General features: G+C 42.9%; 1 pseudogene across 1 annotated transcript; it reads right to left on the reverse strand.

Annotated features, from left to right (window-relative positions):
• Positions 1-2,620: 2,620 nt before the first annotated feature.
• LOC308516364 (elongation factor 1-alpha 1-like) lies at positions 2,621-4,015 on the reverse strand (annotated as a pseudogene). Its single transcript has one exon. The product of its transcript is annotated as an elongation factor 1-alpha 1-like (transcript).
• Positions 4,016-13,653: the final 9,638 nt, after the last annotated feature.

Here is a 13,653-nt window from a genome sequence, read left to right on the forward strand (position 1 = left end):
TTGGAATCAACTGGTATAAATACAGTTGTAACAAGACAACAGCAGACAGAACTTAGGAGACAGAGAGAGAGACAGAACCTAGGCACAGAACCTACACAGAACGTTCTCTAGAGACAGAAGAACTTCGCTGGAGAGAACATGGCAAAAGATCCTGGACAGAAACTGGCCTCAGAACCTAGAGACAGAACCTAGCGAGAAAACATGGCAAAAGATCCTGGACTGAACCTGACTACAGAAATTGGCAAGAGAACCTGACTAGAACCTGGTGACTGAACCTGGCTGGAGAACCTGGACAGAACCTGACTGGAAAACCTAGCGAGGGAACATGGCTACAGAACCTGGCTGGAGAACCTGGAGAACCTAGCAAGAGAACATGGACACAGAACCTGGCTGGAGATCCTAAGCAGAACCTCTCTGGAGATCCAGACCAGAACTTGGCTGGAGATCCTGGCTGGAGATCCTGGCTAGGCTGCTGATCAACTGAACACTGTCTCCGTGTCCTTCCTTCTTCGCCGACTCCGTCTACACCTTTGGGGACCCCTGGACCCGCTGGGGTTGGACCCCGGCAGATAGGACTAGAGGCCCAGTGCACAAAATTCGTACATGGGGTGGGGGTCCCCTCAGCCCAGCTTGTACCCTCTCACAGTCCAGGAGCCCTCAGGGAATGTCCTACTGACGGCTGCCAGCCACTGCAGCCACCAAGGTGTTTACATCAACATGGACTTCAGTCCCTTTACCACAAAAAAATGACAACTTTTTTAGGCATTTTCAAGATGTCTCTTTCATAGGATGTTTCTTTTTGTCTTTTATCCTCACCTGAGGATATTTTTCCCTTGATTTTTAGGGAGCATGGAAGAGAGAAGGAAAGACAGAGAGAAACATCAATGTGAGAGGGACACTTCAATTGCTTGCCTCCTGCATGAGCCCTGACCTGGGCCCCAGCCAGGGAGGAGCCTGCAACCTAGGTACATGCCCTTGATCAGAATCGAACCCAGACCCTGAGGTCCACAGGCCAAGGCTCTATTCACCTTCATTTTTTCCTCCAGGAGTGAGGTGGAAAAACCCTTGGATTCTTATTACCCAAGTTACCAAGAACACTGTGAGTGACATATAGGGAGCTTAGCCAATGAGCGGTAAGAAATGGTGTTTCCTCTGCAACTCACACACAGAGGCAGGACTGCTGGTGTGCTGTCTCCCAGCGGGGGCAGGCCCCCCTGAGTGTTGTTTCTTCGCTCTGGGCCTGCACGGTGGCTGCTGGGGCCAGGGGCAGGCCCCCCTGAGCGTGCAGCCTCCTCCTGAGCTGGTTGTGACTGTTATGGAGTCCTGGATAATTTGCATATTAGCTTTTATATATAGAGAGAGAGAGACTAGAGACCTGGTGCACAAAATTCGTTCATGGGGGGACGGGTCCCCTCAGCCCAACATGCACCCTCTCCAATCCGGGAACCCTCAGGGGATGTCTGACTGCCTGTGATTGGGCCTAAACTGGCAACTGGACATCCCTCTCACAATCCTGGACCACTGGCTCCTAATCACTCACCTGCCTGCCTACCTGGTTGCCCCTAACTAGCCCCCCCTGTATGCCTGATCACCTCTCACTGCCTCTGTGTGCCAGCCTGATCACCCCTAACTGCCCCCCTTGCTGGCCAGGTCGCCCCCAACTGCCCCCTCCCTGATGGCCTGGTTGCTCCTAACTGACCCTCCCACCGGCCTGGTCGCCCCTGTTCCCCCCCCTGCTGGCCTGGTTGCCCCCAACTACTCCCCCTATTGGCCTGGTCACCCCTCATAGCCCCCCCACCAGCCTGGTTGCCCCACACAGCCTGCTTGTTCAGTCGTTTGGTCGTTCCTCACTAACCCCCCTGCCGGCCTGGTGAGGGCATGAGGGTTAATTTGCATATTACCTCTTTATTATATAGGATATATAGATTGTTCATGCATCTGTCTTCCCATCTCACCACCTCCTCAACTCCTCCAGAAGAGCAATATTTTCTGATAATGCCTAATGCTGGCATACTCTGGCCTAGGCAAGCATTCAGAGGTAGTCTGAACTTTGTTAATTGTTTAAATCTGCTTGTATATGTTTCCACATTGATCTGATTTTTCCAACTATTACCAAAAAGGAAGAAAAGTTACATCTAATAAAAATGTTATCCCCCCCAAAAAAAATCCCTATTTTCAAAAAATATTTATTGACTATTTTTTAAATCATTTTTTAAAAATTCACTATTGACTGAGTGTCATCTCATATCATTCAGGTAAGTTGTTCAATTCAGTAACGACATATTCCCTTTATTTTGTTTGTTTTGTTTTTGAGGGTTTTTTTTCTCATTAAACTTTGTTACTTTAATGGGTCTTCAATTCTGTGAGAGATTTTTGGTCATGTTGTTTCCATTAAAAAGTACTGATTTTAAAAACTAATAACTTAAAAACTGCCACACACACAAAAGAACCAAATGGTCCACAAAACATTCTCTCTTTTCTTTCTGAAGATTTTACGATGCATTGTAATCATTAACCAGCCTTTCACTATTAAACTTAAATAGCCAATCGAGACACACAGTTCTGAGCCCATTCTTCCACCACTGAGTAAGACTGGAGTGGCAGGTGTAGGGAATAATATTCATTTAGCCTTCTTAGCTTTCTGGGCCGACTTGGTGACTCTGCCAGCTCCAGCTGCCTTCTTGTCCACGGCTTTGATGACACCCACAGCAACTGTCTGTCTCATGTCATAAACAGCAAAATGGCCCCGCGGAGGGCAGTCAGAGAAGCTCCCAACACACGTGGGCTTGCCAGGAGCCATATCGACGATGGCAGCATTACCAGATTTCAAAAACTAAGTAGCACCATCTTCCAACTTTTTCCCAAAAGGACAATCAATCTTTTCCTTCAGCTCAGCAAATTTGCAAGTGATATGAGCTGTGTGACAATCCAGCACAGGTGCATAGGCAGCACTGATCTGGCCTGGGTGGCTCAGGATAATCACCTGAGCTGTGAAGCCAGCTCCTTCCACTGGTGGGTCATTTTTGCTGTCACCAGTCACACTGCCAGAGGAATATCTTCGATAGACCCCTTCTTCATATTGAAGCCCACATGGTCCCCAGAAAGAGCTTCACTCAAAGCTTCATGGTGCATTTCAACAGACTTTACTTCAGTTGTAACGTTGACTGGAGCAAAGGTGACCACCAGGCCGGGCTTGAGAACACCAGTTTCCACTTGGCCCACAGGGACAGTACCAATACCACCAATTTTGTAGACATCCTGGAGGGGCAGATGCAGGATCCTGTCAGTTAGACCAGTTGGTGGCAGGATGCAATCCAGAACTCCAGCAGCGTGGTTCCACTGGCATTGCCATCTTTGCGGGTGACTTTCCATCCCTTGAACCAAGGCATATTAGCACTTGGCTCCAGCATGTGGTCACCATTCCAACCAGAAATTGGCACAAATGCTACTGTGTTGGGGTTGTACCCAATTTTCTTAATGTAGGTGCTGACTCCTTTAACAATTTCCTCATATCTTTTCTGGCTGTAGGGAGGCTCATTGGAATCCATTTTGTTAACACCCACAATCAGCAATTTCACACCCAGTGTGTAAGCCAGAAGGACATGCTCACGGGTCTGCCCATTCTTGGAGATACCTGCTTCATGTTCACCAACACAAGCAGCAACAATCAGGGCAGCACAGTGAGCCTGCGATGTGCCTGATGAACATGTGCTTCATGTTTTTGATGAAGTCTATGTGTGCTGGGCACCAATGATGGTGACATAATGCCTGCTGGTCTCGAATTTCCACAGGGACATATCAATGATGATTCCACACTCCCATTCAGTTTTCAGTGTATCCAAGATCCAGGCATTCTTGAAGGAGCCCTTCGCCATCTCAGCAGCCTCCTTCTCAAATTTTTCAGTGGTTCTTTGTGGATTCCCCCACATTTGTAGATCAGATGGCCAGGAGTGGTAGACGCCAGAATCTACGTGTCCAATGACGATGAGTCGATGTGATTCTTTTCCTTTCCCATTTGGGGTTTGATTTAGTGGTGGTTTTCACAACACCTGTGTTCTGGTGGCAAACTGGCAAACCCGATTCGAAGAAGCCACATCTTCCATTTAAAATAGAAGAGGAATTTTGTGCATTATTTCAAGCACTAGGAGAAAATATCAAGATTTCTCACTCCTTGATAATTCTTACTAATTTAAATAATCTGTATTATGTGATTAAGTCACTGAACCAGGAGTATACTGGGAAATCAAGTGAAGAAGAGCATGTCTGCTCATTGCAAAGAGGATAAATTTTACCCCAAGAAATGATCAAAGTCTATTATTGGCAATCTATGATTTATATCCAAACAAAAGGATAGATCATATTGGCTGTCTCTGTCAATCTCCTACCATACTCTCTACCTTTGTTCAAAATAAAATATTCATCTCTCTCTGATACAAATGAAAAATTACTTAAAATCCAGCTCTTTTTGCTGTAGTCAGATCTATTAATATATACAGAAGTGATTTTTATGGCTGTACCTCCATGTCTTATGTCCTTGAATTACAATGACCCTGATGAAAACAGTGGAGTTCAGGGTTTTGCAGTCATGGGGTAAGTGAGGTTCTCTGGGGCCATGCCAACAGACCGACTCTAAAGCCAATGTAGTTGTAAGGGAAGGTCACTCCAACTGGGACTACCATTGCTTTGCATTTCCAGCATTCTCATATTTACCAAATACATAAAATATTAGAACTCCTGTTTTGTGTACATCTGAATGTGCCCCAATGTTTTTTCTACATGTTTACTAAAAGAATAAGTTGCATGACTCCACCAACCCTCAAAGTCTCTTGTCATCATATTGTATACATCCTTAAACTAAAGGTAGCCTTTAAAAGTCGAACAAGTACTCGCATGAAATAATGTAAGGGAGAATTAGCAGAAGAATGGGTAGAAAATAAGAACTACAGTTTAGATGGTGAAAAAAATCTATCTCAAAAATCTCAATAAGTCATTATAATTAAAAGAGAAAATACAACTTCAAAGCATTGTAATTGCTGCAAAAAAAAAAAAAAGCTAACATTTTTCATTTTTTCAACATCCAAAAAAGGACAGGAAATCTGTAAGGGATGGCAAAAAACTATCCTCTGTGTGCATGTTTTCCTTAAAAGACTTACCCATCCAAACTGAAAGTGTTCAATTCCTTAAGACATTTCACATTATGTATGAAAAGAATAAGATTTTCAAATTATTTAAAGGATGATGCAGCTAATGTATCTCAATGTATCTATTGCGAAATAAGAAAAACATATTTCTATAGTGGAAAATACCTTTTGTTTATTCTATGCCAGCAAGGATGGCTTTGAATTTTAGAACATTGTAACATTCAATGATGTTTTGCTCAACGTTCTTTTCAGACCAGTTTTTACAGAAAATATTTGAGGAAAAGAATGGGAAAGAAATAAAGCGGGAAAGAATAAAGTAACAATTTCAACTACTGGTGCACAGTAGTTCTTAAATTAACCTCTCAGAGAAATGAAAAATGACACAAGAAAACATCCACTTTAGAGAGAGTTCATGATGATATGCAAACTGCTGCCAAGTTGGACTCTGCTCATTAAAGTTTTAAGACTATCGTCTGTGGCCTTTCTCAGAGGCAGCACCCCGCACGTGATGGCTGTCTCATGCTATTTGTACACACATTAATTTGTAAAGAGATCCAAGTGAAGCCTGAAAGGAAACAGTGAAGGGTTAGAGCCCACTAATGCCTGATAGGATCTTTTTCCCCTTATGGAACCAACACAAAATCCTTAACCAAGTTAGGGAGTTAGGTTGTGTATGCACAAAAGTTAAACAGATATACGCTTATACGTACACACATGTGCACACACACACATGATATGCTGCTCTTCTTTTTAAACATAGTTTCATGTTCTAGACATCCTCAAGATGAAAACGCTACCATGCTAGCTATAGTCCTCTAGGGATCAGAATGTGCACTCTGAAGCCAGACTACACAGATTTAAATCCTGTCTCTTCCATTAAAGGTGTATGAACTTGAGAAACTTAACTTCTCCATTTATTAATATTCTCATATGTAAAATGAGAATAAGATCTACTTCTTTCAGGCAGTGCCCTTGGTAGTCCTGGATCTGTCTCCTGCTTCAACAGTGTTTGGATGGAACAGACCCAGGGACACCCTTCTCCCAGCCTCCGGCCTCCCTCCTGCGGCTCATCCAGTCACCACCTTCAGAACCACCTCCAGGACCAGCCAACACACCGGCTTCTTTTCTACCTTAACTCCTTATTGCCAAACAACCGTGAGCTCCCAAACTCATCAGAATTATTCCACCGAGGTGGAGCCTGCTCCCACCGCCTGACCCCATGCCTCTGCGGGCCTCCCACACCTACCTCTCTTGGGGCTTCTATTGCGACCATGAAGTTGTGGCTCTGGCGCTGAGCTTCTCTTAAAGTTGCAAAACCAGCGTGATGGCCGCATTCCCTTCCAGGACGTGCTGAAGCCTCCCAAGGTGAGTGGGCAAAACTCAGGGCCCATGGAAGCCGCCCTGGCCTTGGAGAGGAGCCTGACCCAGGCCCTTTGGAGCTGCAGGCCCTGGGTTCTACCCCCAGACCCTCAGCTCTGTGACTTCCTGGAGGACCACTTCCAGGGTGAGGAGGTGAAACTCATCAAAAAGATGGGCGACACCTGAGTCACCTCCGCAGGCTGCGGCCCCCAGGCTGGGCTGGGCGAGTATCTCTTTGAAAGGCTCAGCCTCAAGCATGACTAGGAGCCTTTGGAGCCCAGAGGCCTTTGAGGGGCCCCTCTGCATCCCCTGGTGTCTCTGGCTTTTACCTGAGTCTCCCCCAAACTAATAGCCATTCTTTTAACCACCCAGAAGCCCTCTCTCATGCGTTGGACCAAACGAAACAATAAAGATCTACCTCACTTGGTTCTTGAGAAATAGCACTAGAAATATGGAAGAAAAAAAAAAGCAGTACATAAATAGCAAAGTATGTTATGAGTATCCCCTTTAGTTCCTACTCAAAACATTTGGGGCTTTTTTGTTGTTTTTTCCCCCAGTTTTATTGAAATATAATTGACATTTGGCAAAATATGTATAATATTTTTCTTTATCCATTCATTTGTCAATGGACACCAGTTGTTTCCATGTCTTGGCTATTTGGCTATCCTATATAATAAAAGCCTAATATGCTAAGTGCCCAGTCGTCCAGTAGGCTGTTCAGCCAATCAAAGCATAATATGCTAATGGTATGCCAAGGCCGCTCAACCACTCGCTATGATGTGCACTGGCCACCAGGGGGCAGACACTCCAACTGGTAAGTTAGTTTGCTCCTGGGGTCTGGCCAATCAGGACTGAGTGAGACAGGCCGGACATGCCCTGGAGCCCTCTCACATTCCCTCCCTCGCTGGCCAACCTTCTGTGTCCCTCCCCGGCCCCGAGCACTGGTGGGGTCCCTCGACCTTTCCGGCACCCTCTTGTAATCCGGGACCCCTTGGGGAATGTCAGAGAGCCAGTTTTGGCCTGATCCCGCAGGCCAGGCTGAGAGACCCCACTGATGCACAAATTCATACACCAGGCCCCTCATTGTTAAAAATATTGACGTGAAAGTTGAATGCAGTTATATAGTGTTTTCATTTTCAGATATATTCCATAAGTGGAATTGCTAGATCATATAGTAGCTCTATTTTTAATTTTTTCAAAATCTCCATACTGTTTTCCATAGTAGCTATACCAATTTACATTCTCACCAACCGTGGACAAAGTTTCTTTTTTCTTCACATCCTCACCAGCATTAGTTATCTCTTGTCTTCTTGATGATAGGCATTCTATCAGGTGTGGGGTGATAGTTCATTGTGGTTTTGTTTTGCATTTCTCTAATTATTAGTGATGTTGAGCAGCTTTTCATGTACCTATTGGCCATTCATATATCTCCTTTGGGAAAAAATGCCTATTCAGGTCCTTCACCCATTTTTAATTGGATTATTTGTTTTTTCTGCTAACAAGTTGTATGATTCCATATGGCTGACAAGGGGTTTGTTTTTCCCCCATTCCATAGGTTATCTTAGCATTGTGCTGAATAATTTTTTTTTTTTTTTTTGCTGTGCAGAAGCTTTCTAGTTTGATGTAGTCCCACTCATTGATTTTTGTTATGTTGCTTATGCTTTAGGACTAATGTCCAAAAATGCATTGCCAAGACCCATATCAGGTAACTTTTTTCTATGTGTTTTTTCTAGGAGTCTTATGGTTTCCAGTGTTACATTTAAGTCTTTAATCCATTTTAAGTTAATTTTTGTGAATGGTAAAAGATACACTACTTTTGCAACTTCCTAAAATTCTATAATCATTTTAAAATAGAATGTTAAATAATGTTGGCTAACTACAAATACTTGAAGGTTTTCCAAAGCTAAGATATGGAAATATGAAGAATTTGTTTCACCCTTAATCTTCTCTATATCTCAAACTTAGAAAGAGCTTTGGAAAAGATGTTGGTATGGGCATTTGTATGTATATAGAGTGGGCAGGGGAAAGTAGACCAAAGGCCAGTAAGGGTCCTTGGACTTGGTGCTATTGAGTTGTTGGATTTCTTGGGGTGATTTTATTTGCAAGTAAGAGAAGACCCAACACAAACTGGCTTAAACTGGAATGCACTGGCTCAATGCAGTACAGAGACTATTTAGGCCTCTGGTATGGTTTGATTAGGACTCCAGCCTGTTTATCTATAATTCACTGAGCTCTGCTCATCCTGGTGCTTCCTTAGCTTTATCCTGAGACTGGCTCTCCTCCTGACAGCCAAGTACCATTAGCAGTTCCAGGCCTCACATAAAGATGCAACATCATTCAGAAGGAGACATAACTTCTCCCAAACTTTGAAAAATGCCACGGGCTTCACCCTGATTGGAACAACTCATGTCATGTGGCATTCTGGACCAATGCCTGGGACCAGGGAGATGGAATTGCACTCTGGGCTAAGCCAATTACAAGCCACTTCTGAAGCTGGAGCTCAGGTCAACTATCAGGATTGGTGGCTTCTTTAGAGTAGAGGAGAAGCAACAATAACGTCCACTGCAAACAAACACATGTACCTAACAGAGGCCGTGCCTGCCTAAAAGTCATGTGGATAGTATTAACCGGAAAGCTTTGTTCCTTCATTTAATGTCCCATCCATTAAATGGTTGGGTAACAGATCCATTCAATCAAATATGCATTGTGAAAGATATTTTTTGCTTAATTAGCCAGCCAGTCGTTTTTTCTAATAACTAGAGAATTTAATTATTATTTCACTACTTTAATAGATGCCTTGATAGTGTGGTTTTCCAAATATCGATTACATTTTATATGAGTGTGCATTTAGACTGTGTTTACCTATGTCTAGAATTTTTTCAAGGATTTTTTTTTTTTTTTGCCAATTTAAAAAATGAATTGTTAAAGCAACCAAGTAGCTTACTCTTTTAGGAGGATTAATCAATAACCAAGAACTAGCACAGTCACATTTTGTCTGCACAATGTACATTCAACCAACTGCAAAGTTGGAGTTGGGGAGTAGGCCAGTATTTTCTTTCTTTTGCAAATTGACATATAACTGATCTATTAGTCTTTTCTCCTGCATCCTCAAACTTACTTATAATTTTATCAAATCAACCAGTTTTGTTTGGCACCATAAAGCCACAATACATATTCATGCTGTTTGCCCAGTAAATTAACTACAATATTATGGAAGCATTTCTCATATGCAAATGTGCACTATGAAGTGCACCAAACTGAACACCAGCAGCAGTTTCCTCTAAAGTTTAAAAATCAGCTCTTAAAATTTATCTTCTTTAACCATCTGGTCACGGTGCTAAATGACTTAGAAAAACTGTCTCACACTTTTACTGGCTTGAGAGAGGGTAAATTTTTGTTTTTAGTATCTTCTATTAATCTTGTATTCAAATGAAGAGCAAAGAGGCCCTGATATTAGCACATACACTGTGTGCAGCTCAGATACCTACTGTGCATATCTCTTATTTCTTTATATTCTAGAAATGTTCTTTTCCACATACTCCCACTTAATATTTCACTGTTACTCTCTTCTAGACACACAGGTTTGTTTTGTTTTAAAAAAGGTTTATATGTACAAAAATCTTTTTATTCCTTTGGTCTTTTGATTTATCTTCTTATCCTGACTGATTCATGGACATCTCCCTCCTTTATTTAATTATACTGTGTCATCCTCTCCCTGATTTTCTTTAGCCTATGAAGTGCCAAGGACCTTGTATTTCCACTGCATCTTTTATTTTAGATTGGCAATTTTTTTAATTGAATGCTCTTCTTCACAAATTTGCAAAAAGAAAATTTGCTTCTCTGTTTCTCTCAAGATTTAATCTTCAGGGAGAGCTGGAACAGAAAAGAGATTTTAAGCCATTCTATGTATAGAAAAAGGAAGTCTGTAACCTGAGCAACTACAAGAAAAACTGTCTAAATGTAATATTTTAGAAATTTCAAAAACACACATTTAGCTTTTCCTCTATTAAATGTAGTTTTATTCTAAATTACAGTTTTTTTAAATGCAAAGCTTATTTCCTAAATTAATATAACATTCTGCAACCAAAAAAAAAAAATGATTTCAAAACAATTTTCACCATTAAAGCTACTTCCTTCAGCTCTTTCCTCTTCTTTCTCCAAATATCCATGCGAGAAGTAACACTACAAGGTGTCTTAAAACAAAAATGCATCGATTCCCAGTGGCTCTGGTAAACATTAACACCTTCTCTTACTCATATAATTTAATGTTTAACCAGAAAAAAAAAAGCGGGGGGGGGGGGGCGGAGGAGGGGAGTTAGGGAGAAAGAAAACTATTGTTTTGCAAAAAAACAGCTTTGTCTTACATTCTTGGGGAGACATAGCCAAGTAATTTAGTAATTACATAACTAAAGGAGTTCAGCATTTTTTGTTCTACTGAAATAACTAACTAACCAAAGACAAATGGTGCCAGAGAAGACAAAGTTAATGTTTTTGCTGTCATGAATTTACCCAGAAGAAACACCTTTGCAGCTGGTCACAGTGAGAAAAGCCATCTGTATTCTCCACACACATTGTCCAACCTCAGTTACACCACAGGGGGCCACCACCCCATCCCACTCCTGCCCCAACACTGCAATGGAGTCACACTGAGTTCTCCATTTGGTTTGCTCAAGATTAAGAAGTTTTCATTCTCATAAGTGGAGGGGAAAAAGGCAAAGAAATAGCATATCTTTAACAACAAAGCCCTTTTGTTTTTCCAAAACTACTCTGGGCTTATAGCAACCTGTTGGTGACTATGAGGTCTTAAATGGACCTAAACATCTTGGTCCTGCCTGAACCTACACAATTTTTCAAAGAATCTAAAATCTGAACCTAAGATTAAATTTAATAAATTATTATTGTATTTCTAGAATTCCTAGGTTCCTAGAATCTGTAACTTTTCACTCACTGATTATTTTTTTTAAATATTTTTTATTGATTAAGATATTACATATGTGTACCCTCTACCCCCCCTCCCCCTGCTCATCCCCTCACCTCCCCGTTGTCCGTGTCCATTGGTTAGGCCTATATGCTTGCATATAAGTCCTTTGGTTGATCTTTCCCCCTTGCCCCCACCCTCCCCTACCTTCCCTCCAAGGCCCGACAGTCCAATCAAAGCCTCTCCGTCTCTGGATCAGTCCTTGTTCATCAGTTTATGTTGTTCATTATATTCCACAAATAAGTGAGATCTTGTGGTATTTATCCACTCTCCAGTTCCATCCATGCTGTGGCAAATGGTAAGAGTTCCTTTTTCTTCTTCCTCTTCTTAAAGAATACCTTTCAGCATTTCATATAATGCTGGTTTGGTGGTGATGAACTCCTTTAGCTTTTTCTTATCCGTGAAGCTCTTTATCTGACCTTCCATTCTGAATGATAGCTTTGCTGGATAAAGTAATCTTGGTTGCAGGTTCTTGCTATTCATCTCTTTGAATATTTCTTGCCACTCTCTTCTGGCCTGCATGGTTTCTGTTGAGAAATCAGCTGACAGTCGGATGGGTACTCCCTTGTAGGTAACTGACTGTCTTTCTCTTGCTGCTTTTAAGATTCTCTCTTTATCTTTTGCTCTTGGCATTTTAATTATGATGTGTCTTGGTGTGGTCCTCTTTGGATTCCTTTTGTTTGGGGTTCTCTGCGCTTCCTGGACTTGTAAGTCCATTTCTTTCACCAGGTGGGGGAAGTTTTCTGTCATTATTTCTTCAAAAAGGTTTTCAATATCTTGCCCTCTCTCTCCTTCTGGTACCCCTATAATTCTGATGTTGGTACGCTTGAAGTTGTCCCAGAGGTTCCTTACACTATCTTCGTATTTTTTGAATCTCTTTTCTTTTTTCTTTTTCGGTTGGGTATTTTTTGTTTCTTTGCATTTCAAATCTTTGACTTGATTCTTGGGATCCTCTTGTCTGCTGTTGGATCTCTGTAAATTATTCTTTATTTCAGTCAGTGTATGCTTAATTTCTAGTTGGTCCTTTTTCATGACCTCCATGGTCTCACTATACTCCTTGAGGGATTCATTAAATTTATCGGCGGTTTCCATAAAATTCTTGAAAAACCTTATAAACGTGGCCTTGAACTCTATATCCAGTCATCTGGCCTCCTCCGTTTCTGCTAATTGTGACCTGTTTGTCTCCGCATTTTGGCTGCTTCCCTGTGTTGATAGAGTGGCCTGCGCGCCAGGTGTCCTGTAGGGCCCAGTGGCTCAGCCTCCCCAGTTACCCGGGGTGGACACTCTTGGTGCACTCTTGGTGCCTTGGTTGTTGTAGGATCACTGGGAGGAATTGACCTCCAGTCCAATTGGCTGTGGGAAGCAGCTGTGTCTGAAGTGGGAGAATGGACCCCCTCTGACCACTGGGTACAGTGGCTCCTGGTTCTAAGGAGGTGCTAATTCAGCCCCTGCCTGAGGCCACAGAGCAGGAACCACGAAGAGGCTCAGCTGTGAAGCAATGCAAGCCGCTGCGGGGCCTTGGGCCTTCTCTTGGAAGTTCCGGGTCTGCTTGGCTGGGCTATAGTTAGGTACATTCACATGCAAAAGCCTCTGCCACAGCCTGGGTGGGGCGGGGTCTCAGGGAGTCAAAGGGGCGGAGAAAGACGCTATGGCTGATTCTCCGTGCCCGGAGTCGCGTGTCTCAGTGTCCCAGTAACGGCTGCAAGCACCTCTGAGGGAAATCCGCCCTCAAGTTCGCCCGCTGCCGCCTGACAGAATCGCCTCTCCCCGTATGAGACCTGGGTCCCCAGAGACTTCCCGGAACCGGAGTTCAGAGCAGTCGGGAGCTTGTGATTCAAAAAGACAACCGCGTCCTCAGGTGCCACCCCCTTTCTGCGCGCGCGAGCCGCCGCCATACCTCTGCACTCAGCCTCCGCAGCTCCTCTGGCTCTCAGCGTGCTCTTCTTTTCTTCTAGTTGTAGAAATTACACTCAGCCAGCCTTCCTGTTGTTTTGGACGATGTTTGCTCCGTCCTTTGGGATAATTTTCAATTGTTGTGTGGGGCGACTATTTCCCAGTGTTTATCTATGCCGCCATCTTGGTTTCCTTTCACTGATTATTTTTATAGATTTAATATGATCTATATTTAGAGGAATCTTTACATTAGTTCTATATTTCTTTAGTTTTATTTTTTGT

This window comes from Myotis nattereri (assembly GCF_964212035.1).
Source record: "Myotis nattereri genome assembly, chromosome: 3".
NCBI lineage: Eukaryota > Metazoa > Chordata > Mammalia > Chiroptera > Vespertilionidae > Myotis > Myotis nattereri.